This window comes from Bufo bufo, chromosome 4, assembly GCF_905171765.1.
Source record: "Bufo bufo chromosome 4, aBufBuf1.1, whole genome shotgun sequence".
In the NCBI taxonomy this organism is placed as follows: Eukaryota; Metazoa; Chordata; class Amphibia; order Anura; family Bufonidae; genus Bufo; species Bufo bufo.
Genome location: NC_053392.1, coordinates 129,115,569 through 129,126,427, shown reverse-complemented (window position 1 = coordinate 129,126,427; position 10,859 = coordinate 129,115,569).

Genomic DNA, 10,859 nt, shown 5'->3' with positions numbered 1-10,859 from the left:
TTCTCAGCAATACCTCCCCTTCTATCTAAAACAGGTAACTGCTGAACTGAAAGTGGCTCAACTATACTGTCAGCCTCCCCCCCCCCCCCCAACCCCTCAGACGTGAGCCAGGCAGAAGCCACATTATTCGGCTCAGCATTAGAAATCTGAGGAAGGGGGGTAGCAGAGGACCGAGGTAATAAACCTTCTAGGGAGGAAAGCACTCTGGACAAGGAAGACATAACAGGGGCAAGCTGTGCAGCTGATCACTCACCCGACATAGCAGACGATCCAGGCAGCGGTGCAGCAGCAGCATTCGGCCATCCAGCTTGCGGTCCTGAAGAGGAATCCCCTGTATCCAGATGCGAGGTGCCCACAGCGTCCACCGGTCCCCCCAGCCCCTGCGACCTGGTAACACAGGACCGCAGAGCGGGGTTAGAAACCGGCCTGCGGCATACACTGCTGTCCCCCGGCACTGCCGAACTCTGACCCGGCGCTCCAGCTGATCTTGACGTACCCGGCGTAATTTCGCGACGTCCTCTCGCGAGACTACCACCGGCACTCCCCCGATCCTGCTGCCTCGGTCCAGCCCGCTCCACAGAAGCCTGTGAGAACTTTCTCTTCTGCGACCTCAATCTTCGGCTCTTCTCCCGAGAACCCGATGCCACCGCCTCCTCCCTCCGCTCCGGCAGCTCCGACACTTCACTCCGCTCCACACCAGCAGGGACGCAAACCGCAGCTTCTCCTCGATCCTGGGTACGCTTCACAGCCGTCACCGATGTCTCCTCTTCCATCTGGAAAACCGGGGCACGCAGCTGCGCCAGACAATCCTGGATCCACGCCGGGGCACCATCCTCCGCAGCTCTAGACGCCAGCTCGCTCATCAGGAAATCCATCTTCGCGGTAAGCAGCACACAGGATCCGGCTCCACAGGCAGGTTCAAGTCCAAGACAAGCCCCAGCCTGCGGAGCACGGCTAATTATAGCCCCCTCTGCATTCCCTTAAGCCAATCCTGCAGTCGTCTGAAGGGCTCCGCTAACCTTCCTTACAACCCTGGGCCATCATAGGCTAAAATTCCCACCAATTGCAGGGTGTTCACTGGGCAGAAATACTTCTCTGCCCAGTGATCCCACAAAAGCAGGAAACCCTTTCCCCTCCGAAAATGCCTAATAATAACCCATCTATCACCATGCAGACAATTACCACAGGTCAAATAACCATAGGCAAATGCCAGTATGGCCATGCGTCCCCCTCCATAATGTCCGGGGGCCCTTCATACTGTTGCCCGCGGTTTTGGGTTGTAGTGTCAACCGCAGCTTGAGGCATAAGGTTGTCAGCCTCAAGTGCGGTTGCCGCGGACAACAGCTATGTGTGCGGTTCCCTCGGAGTTGTGTGCGCGTTTATAAGCACCTTTGTATGTCTGTGTGCACTTTGTTTATGTTTGGTGTGCACTGACATTTTCCCTGCACTGTGGCTGTCCGTGGCAACGTTTGGTGGTATGATGTACATGTGGTGGCAGTGTCCCGGCCTTCGGGCTGACTCCCAGGACACGCTTGCCACCCATGTCGTTGCCTGCGGCAACAGCCACAGTGTGTTTGTTGTTTGGACACTTCCCCTTTAAGTTATGTTTTCCCTTCTGTGGTTTTGGAAGGGTTAACTCCCTTTCAGTGTGTGTGAGTCACGGGGTGTGTCTGATTGTTGGGTGTGGCCTCTTGGCCTTTAAAGCCTCAGTTGTAGGCAGTAGCCAGAGAGGGTGTTTCAGCCATGCTGGCTGTAGACATCCTCCTGGTTACTTACCAACTGCCAGTGGGGGCCAACCTTCTGGTAATAAGCAAATATATATGTCCTTTGGTGTCTGGAAGATGTGTTTGGTTTTATGTTTCTTTATTGCACCTGTGGTCCTGGGTTCCCGTGTGTTGTGTGTTTGTGTGCTGAGTCCTGCTGTCTGTGAGCAGTACATCCACATGGGTTCCAGGCTTTGTTGTCTGTGGTAGGTCTCTGCTATGTTTGTGGCAAGTACCTGCCATTACCATTGGTTGCATTTGTTTCCCCTTGCTTGCAGCTTAGCCAGTGAGACTCCTGTTCCTCCGTATCCAGAAGGAACAGGATGTCTTACTCTGACTCCTAGCCCAGGGAGCGGTCGGAGGGTAAGTTAGGGCTCCGAGGCTCCTGCGCATGGGTCCTCCTACCTTCAAGGTCGGCCCATGCAGGTAGGAGTTAGGGTCAGGTTAGGGACGCTGTAGGAAGTGACCTGCTCCCTAATCCTGTTTGTCCTGGTCAAGCAGCGACCAGCATCCTTCGGCACACGGCTGAGGGTTTCCCCCATCCTCAGCCGTGACAGTAAGTCTGCCTGGGAGAAGGTGATGTCCGCAAAGGCAGGCTCGGGATGACGGCTTATAAAAGAAAACAACGATTTCCTTTTATACCCAACAACCTAGAAATTAAAAGTTAGAGAAAACAATAATGTGAGTGAGGCTCTAATGACACGAGCCACCACAAGAAATTGTATTGCGAGCCACAGATGACAGAGCCATGCGAGCGGGTCTGAAGGCAGAAAAGACCTGGAACCTACTTTGTGGTGGGACCACGCAGCCGGCCTCGAATGGAGGAGTTTATGTGTGTAAAATCTAAACGGAGAAGCCATGCGCGGCAGACTCTAATGGCTGAGCCATGCGTGAGAGACTCTAATAGCGGAGTCGTATGCGTAAACCTAAACGGCGGAGTCGTATGCGTAAACCTAAACGGCGGAGCCATGCGTGAGAGACTCTAATGGCGGAGTCGTATGCGTAAACCTAAATGGAGAAGCCATGCGCGAGAGACTCATGGCGGAGCCATGCGCGAGAGACTCATGGCGGAGCCATGCGCGAGAGACTCATGGCGGATTCCCTTTTTTTTTATTTTTTATAAAATATAAACCACTTATGCAGCACCAGTATGACTTGTGGACTCACATAACCAATGACCCTCTCCGATAATAAACCTAGGACGCTAACCAGCCTACAACCATATTGTACACCTAACGAACATGAAGAACGGTCATCGGGCCCCCGAGGCCATGAAGCCCCCCTGAAGCCAAGAGACTGAACTAAATGACCTTACAGTGACAAGTAATTAAAACGTGACCCAGACCTAAAGAAAAGTGCATAGACATTAGTGATCCGAACCATGCGTATAAACGAAACATTAAACCAACCGCAATACTGAAACAGATGGGAGAAAAACAAGAGCCAGAGGCATTGCAGTTCGCTAAGAGAAGACCCTTATCGTGACAAAATGAATGAACTACTGTGAAAATATAGTAAGGCCTTACTCCTATTGGCCCACTGACCGCGGGGGAGCCATTTGGTTAACTGGGGCAGGATACCAATCTGAGTGAATACGAACCAGAAGTCAAGGAGACCAGTCTTAGTGAATGCAAACCAGGAGTAAAGAACACCAATTATTTTTTTTTTTTTTAAGTGAACAGAAAAAGTAGACCTATGGAATGTAACAAACCACCAAGGAAAGAAACCTGAAAAGAAAGCAGCTATGTTTATCGGAAGAGTAGTATCAGAGCGGTGTGCTGTTTGCCCTAGTAAGAATAGTGAGTAACCATGATGTAGAAATGAAAAGAAATGCAGCTTCAAGTGGAAGCAGAGTATAACCCGTAATGTAAGAACAAGTAGGTGAATGCAGCTCTGGATGTGAGTGGTGTCAAAAACCATGGTATGGGCACAGCTCTGAGTACGAGCATGAAGAGCATGGTATGAAGCAGCCGTATGAAAGCAATCTGAAGTGAGCAGAGTATTAACGTAATGCAACAGCGGACGTATGAACGCAGCTCTAGTAGTGAATGGTGTATAGGACAAAATGTAAATGCAGATACACAGACGTAGTTTTGAAGGTACCAACCCTAACCACAATCATTCGACCATCAGCGCAAAACCCCCTACGTCCCAGAACACTGCAAATCGCGGACCGCAATGCGAGTCCTGTGCAGCAAGGTCGATGCTACCGTGAGCGCCAGCATTCACATGGCACCTTTTGCTGTTTGCCCAGATGTGAACGAGCTGCCACACAATGCTGCAGGTTTTGTTTTTTTTTAAATCGACCATTGATCCATATCTACCATCACTTAACACAGCGTGCATAGCTTGAGCCCCCTGCAGACACGCGCTCCGCATGTAAACCAGGTATCGGAAAACATACAACCATGCCCACTCTAAGCACATGCTACCCCAATAACTGTATGCAATGGCCCCACCAGGCCTCTGAATAGCCAGACAAACAATACTAACAACCATCGTTTGACCATTGGCGCCCAAACTGCTTCAACCCAGAGCGCTACATGTCGCAGTCCGCAGCGTGGGTCCCGTACAAACAACTCCGATCCTACCATGAATACTAGCGCCCTCCTGAGACATTCTGCCGTCGCCCAGCCGTAAGGAGCCTCCACACCATGCTGCTGTATCCTAGAGCTGACCCAGAGGTAGTGAAATCAGCTGAATCGGAGTCAGCCTGGACCCACAGGTGCCTATAAATAGCCTAGTAATCAGCCAGCCTGGCCCACAGGTACGTATGAATAGCCTTGTAATCAGCCTCCCCTCCCACAAATGCAGTAATATCCTGCTTATACTTTAATATCACTAAATTAGTGCTAGTAATTTAGGATCACAAATTTTGTGATAGTAAAAATTACTACTATCACTAATGGGTTGGCTTGGTAGAATTGTCGAATATAGCGCTATATTCTCTATCTTCGTCTATTCAACCAAGCCAACCCAATAGCATACAGCCCTTATGCGACCCGATTCACTCGCATATTTAATTGCCGATTTATCGCATAACATAAACTATCTTACATAAAGAGGAAAATTATAAATCAGTAACGATTCTCATTACTGATTTATAATTTTCCTCTTCATGTAAGATAATTTATGTTATGCGATAAATCGGCAATTAAATATGCGAGTGAATCGCATTGCATAAGGGCTGTATGCTATTGGGTTGGCTTGGTCGAATAGACGAAGATAGAGAATATAGCGCTATATTCGCTATATTCGACATTCAACAATTCTACCAAGCCAACCGTTACTTACGGTAGGCTTGGTAGAATTGTCGAATATAGCGAATATAGCGCTATATTCTCTATCTTCGTCTATTCGACCAAGCCAACCCAATAGCATACAGCCCTTATGCGACCCGATTCACTCGCATATGTAATTGCCTATTTGTCGCATAACATAAACTATCCTACATAAAGAGGGAAATTATAAATCAGTAATGATTCTCATTACTGATTTTATAATTTTCCTCTTTATGTACAGCACTATATTAGCTAAATTGCAGTCTATATGTGTATTACGAATATTCGCTATATTGCTATAACTTTGATTTTTAGAATATTACGAATAAGTTATTGCAATATAGCGAATATTCATAAAATACACATAGACTGCAATTTAGCTAATATAGTGCTGTAATCTTTTTTTTTATAGTCTAATTTTTTTGTCTCTTCTGGACTATTTAAAAAAAAATACTATAGCACTATATTAGTTAAATTGCAGTCTATATGTGTATATTACGAATATTCGCTATATTGCTATAACTTAGTTTTTTCGAATATTCGTAATATTCTAAAAATCTAAGATATAGCGTATATTTGTAATATGCACAAATAGACTGCAATTTAGCTAATATAGTGCTGTAGTATTTTTTTTTAATAGTGTCAATTTTTTCCAAAAATGAAGTTCAGAAGAGACAAAAAAATTTGACTATAAAAAAAAAAGATTATAGCACTATATTAGCTAAATTATGTGTATTTTACGAATATTCGTAATTTTCTAAAAAACAAAGTTATAGCAGTACAGCGAATATTCGTAAAATACACATATTAGCCAACCAATATGAAAGTTGCCTTATACAGTTTCAAGAAAATCGCAATACGCGAAAAATAAATCGCATATTATTCGAGAAACAATCGAATATTCGCGAAATATTGCGAAATCGAATATGGCACCTCCCACTCATCACTGCTCCAGTACTGCTGCATATCTCGATTTTGGGCCCTGGAGACTCCTAGATGACTGAATGACAACCCTTATAGACTCTGTCACCTTTGGAAATCTAGATCACGTTGAGTATGGCCTCCTGCACACGACCGTTGTGTGCATCCACGGCCGTTGTTCCGTTTTCCATTTTTTTCGCGGACCCATTGACTTTCAATGGGTCCGTGGAATACTCTGAAAAGGCACCGTTTGTCATCCTTGACCGTGATCCGTGGTTTGACTCCGTGAAAAAAATATGACCTGTCCTATTTTTTTCACGGATAACGGTTCACGGACCCATTCAAGTCAATGGGTCCGCGAAAATCGCGGATGCACATTTTAAAGCCTTCCGTTGGTCATCCGCGTCCGTTTTTTTTGCGGATCGGTTGACAGGAAACCTGTCTCCAAGTCCTTTGAGTAATAAAAAAAAGAAAGACAGGAAGTTCAAACTAGACGATTGGCAAGCCTTGTTTGTGAGGTGATTTGGCACAGACATATTTTCCCAGGACATATTTTAGAAAGTTGCCTGTGACAGCTAAAAATGCCCAAATGGAATGTGGACAAACTAATTACTATGGTCCATGAAAGGCCAGAGCTATGGGACTCACGGTCCCCTGCGTATCAGGACCGTGTGCGGAAGGAAATTTCGTGGGAGAAAGTGGCCCGTCGCTTAAAGCCACGAGAATGGGATAAAGCGGATCACCGAGGTCGTGCAGAACTAGGTACGTGCAAGCAATGTCGTTTTGTGGTTTGGTTGTTGTGTTGTCCCTTATGATATAGTGAAGTACTTCAGAGACTGCAGAATCATGTTCCATTTGAGGCAAGGCTAAATTGTGTATTGCAGGGATGCTCAACATGTGGCCCTCCAGCTGTTGTTTATCAACAACTACCACCATGCCCTGCTGTAGCTGTAGGCCTGCTGGGAGTTGTCATTTTGCAACAGGGGAAGGGACGCACATTGAGCATCCCTGCTCTAGCGGTATGTACATGTAGGGGCCTAGCTATAGGGGAAGCAGGTGAAGCAGCTGCTTTTGGACACGGACCCTGAAGTGGCCTATCCGGGAGGAGGAGGAGGATTTAAAGACTTGGACAGGGACCCCTCAACAGTTTTAGCACATTTATATATACAGTAAAAGTATAGACAGTGTGTAAACATGTTGAAACTGCGGCCAGAGATATTACAGCGCTCCTTACTAGCCTCAGGACTGGAGGAGGCTTGAAATGAAGTTGTTTCAAACTAATTTCTGTGGTATGGGGGCCTCCTTTTAACAGTTGTCATTGTGGCCAGTCATTTCTCTGTATGCCACTGTGTCTATGTTTTTGGCAAATTCCATGTCCTTTTTTCAACGACACACCATGTTTTAATGTCTGTTCGGACCTTACCTGATGGCCATCGTTGTAATGTATACTGTGGCTGTTTTTATTTTGGAAGTTTGGACACATGTGCCATGTTGGAATAGATGATGAAACATCTGTCTACTTCCAATATCCGAAAATACAATTTATTAAAGCTATAAATCAAACAAAATCCCCCTTCCAGTATTTGACAACCATTAGCTTACACCCACAACTGCCCGACTGCACTCTGTCCTGTCCAGTATTCTTTTGTCTTATTTTGCTGTTATTTTTAGGAACACTTAGGTTTTTATGGACAGTGGAATCATATCTAACTTTTTATGGTTGTTTTCACAGTTAAAAACATCAAAGTTCGGTGGAATAGCTGCAGGGACCAGTTCCGAAGGGAGCTTACTGACAAGGGCCGCAGTGGAGATGGGGCATCCAAAAAAAGGCCATACATTTATACTGAACAGCTCAGTTTTTTACGTCCTGTGATGGAGATGAGACCGTAAGTCATCTTTATTTTGCCCAAAAATTTATTTAACGGTATATGTCATTGCACACAATGTGAATATATATATATTAGACCTTTATTCAAAGTGTGTTCTGCTATATATGATGATGAGTATTTCGACTTGATGGTGGTGTTTTTAGCCAGGATGCCATGATCCACCAATGTATATGCAAATTATGTCTGAAAACTCAACTCACCTTTGTTGTAAATCCTTTTTTGAGCCAAATGTTCAAATGATGCAGACACATTGAAGGAAGTTAATTTGAAGACGTTTGCCAAAGGGTTTTACTCATCTCATCAAATGGGACCAGATTGATAGGATATGCAGCCATTGTCTTTCAGGTCCACGTCTAACCGTTGGGAGTTGCACCTATATTTCAACCGTAGCCATCAAAGAGAAGGAGGCCACATTGCTCTTGCGCAAAATCCCTGTATTTTTTGCAATGGGGATGCCTAAAATAGCTGTGTGCATGTTCCACTAATAGCGTCTGACCCATATAAATGAAGGGGGGCATGGGTCGTGCATGTGCGCCACCCTCCCATTCACTTCTATGGTAGAGGCGGGGAATAGTGCATGGTGGTGAATGGCCCCTGTAAAATATGTCTTCCTCCCAAAACAGCACTCCGTGCTCTGACCACCATAAATATTTTGATGTTGGAGCGTTGGGACACACACTAATCAGATAATGTGCCAATATCACAGCAATAAGGCGATATTGTGTGTGAATTTTCAAAAACACCTTTTAAAATTTCGAAAGTTCAATTGTAGATGTACCAGAGATGTTTTTTATTAAACATATAACAGAGTTTTGAAATCTTTCCATTACTGATTAACTCTTTCAAATAAGGGTTTTCTATTTGGCACACCATTCAAAATTTGCACATTATTCCAAAAGTTAATTTTAAAATTTCTCCCACCAAAAAGGAAAAATCAATAGCCATTTGGAAATTCAACCAGGGTTGCACTCCCAGCATTGTTCTAGTTTTAAAAAATATCTAAGTTCCTCCTGGCTCTTATGGAGGCAGATTAAATGACGTCAGGCATATCCATCCTGCCGCACTCAGGCTGCCTTAAAAATACAACTACCAGCATGTCTAGAGTGGTTCCTGCTATTACCACATGCTTGGAGTTACATTGTTCAAAATTATTGAGCCACATTGTTTGAGTAGGTCACATCTAGAAGGACTGAATATCTGCAGTTGGTTAGCTCCAAACCTGCAAGTTTAGAAGCAGCCTACCAACCAGCACCCCACTTTTTTAATATAAAAAAAAGGCAATTGCCACACAGTACAAAACAAAAGGTTACCAATGGTTAAATTATGCCATGTGTCCTTTTCTATTCTATTTTTTTTGTTTTTGTTCCGGTCACCTTTTTGGATATATGTTGCATGGCCTTACATATAGTAGGCATATCAATTTATATCCAATTTAATAGGAAGTTGGATGTTGTTTAAGATATTTTCCCAAACATTAATATATTTCTCTTTTTTTTTGGAAAACTACAGGAGTGTGGACAATTTAGAGGACACTGACGAGTCCGATTTGGGTGGTGAAGAAACGCCCGCTGTTTTTTCCCTGGAGTCAAGCCCCCAAGAACCAACAGCAGTGGAGCCAACTGAACCACCCATGGCAACGGGTGGCGGGGAACACGAAAGGCCCCAAACATCTCAGGAGCCCAGGAGAAGGAGGAATGCCCGTCAGTCTGACTCTGAGCAAGTTAGTCGAGAAATGATCGATGCCCGACTCATCCAGTTCCTAGCTCAGAGGAGGACTGATGGACAAGAAGAATCAATGTTAAGAGGGCTTGCGCCACTTATGAGGCATGTTCCCCCCCAAAACCATCACCATTGTATCGCCTCCGTTGCACTGGTTTTTAAAATGTTTACACTCCAATACCAGGGAGACATTCTTTCTGAAGTAAACCAGTTGCTGCAAAAACTTACATTGGCTTCAACTCAGCAGACTACCACCTTTCAACAAGCGACACATCGAACCCATGGTCCACCTTCTGCCGGACCATCTTTCCAGGGGTCCCAAGAACACAGCACTCCCCTTGCCCAGTCCATGAATGTGGGCATGTTTTCTGCTGGTGCACCAGAACCCGCCCAAGTTCGTCACGGTTCTTCTTACGCCCCTGGCTCTTTCACGAGAGACTTGTTTGATTTGTAATTTTTTTTTAGTTTATTCTAATGTTATCCAAATTTTGGTTGTGCTTTTGGATTAATGTGTCATACAAAGCTATTTCACAAAAGATGGTTTATTGTTTTCCAGTAAATATTTTACCAATTGCAAAAAAATATGGCCTTTTTATTACACAACACATTGGATCACTTCGACCAGTTTTGTACACAACAGATAAACACACAATAATTAAAGTACAGACACTTTATTAGGCTCCATAATTGCCGCAAAAATGAAATTTAAAGAGGTATTAGAAGGTTAATGGAGGCATATTTAAAAATCCGGCAAAATGATGCTAAAAGTTGTCCAGCCTAAAAAGAATTATTATTCAGATTATGGATTTTTAGATTTGCAAACCACAAACCTCAGCCCGCAAGCCCACGTCAAGGGTCCTCAGTCTCTTGCGAGTCCCTACACTCAACTACCACAGTAAATTTGAATAAACTATCTACAAAATAAGAAACAACTAAAGAGGTCAGAAGATTTCAAAAACTGCCACGAATAGCGTCCCTCTGCCATGGCAAGGACCCCTCTGGGCTGTAAAAGTAGTCTGCATATAGTTCCCGAACTGCAATGCCTGCAGTCCCAGGTCGTCTATGCAGGGTCCTTTCCAAACCCAATTCTGATGACGTAGGAAGATCATCCATGTCAACAGAAGAGGAAGCCTCGTGAATCCTGGTGAAGTTGTGTAGAACAACACATGCTTTAATCACCAGGGTAGCATTCTCCGGATTCATCTGTATGGATGACAAAAACACCCTCCACTTGCTAGAGAGTATCCCGAAAGCGCACTCCACATACAGACGGGCACGAGTCAACC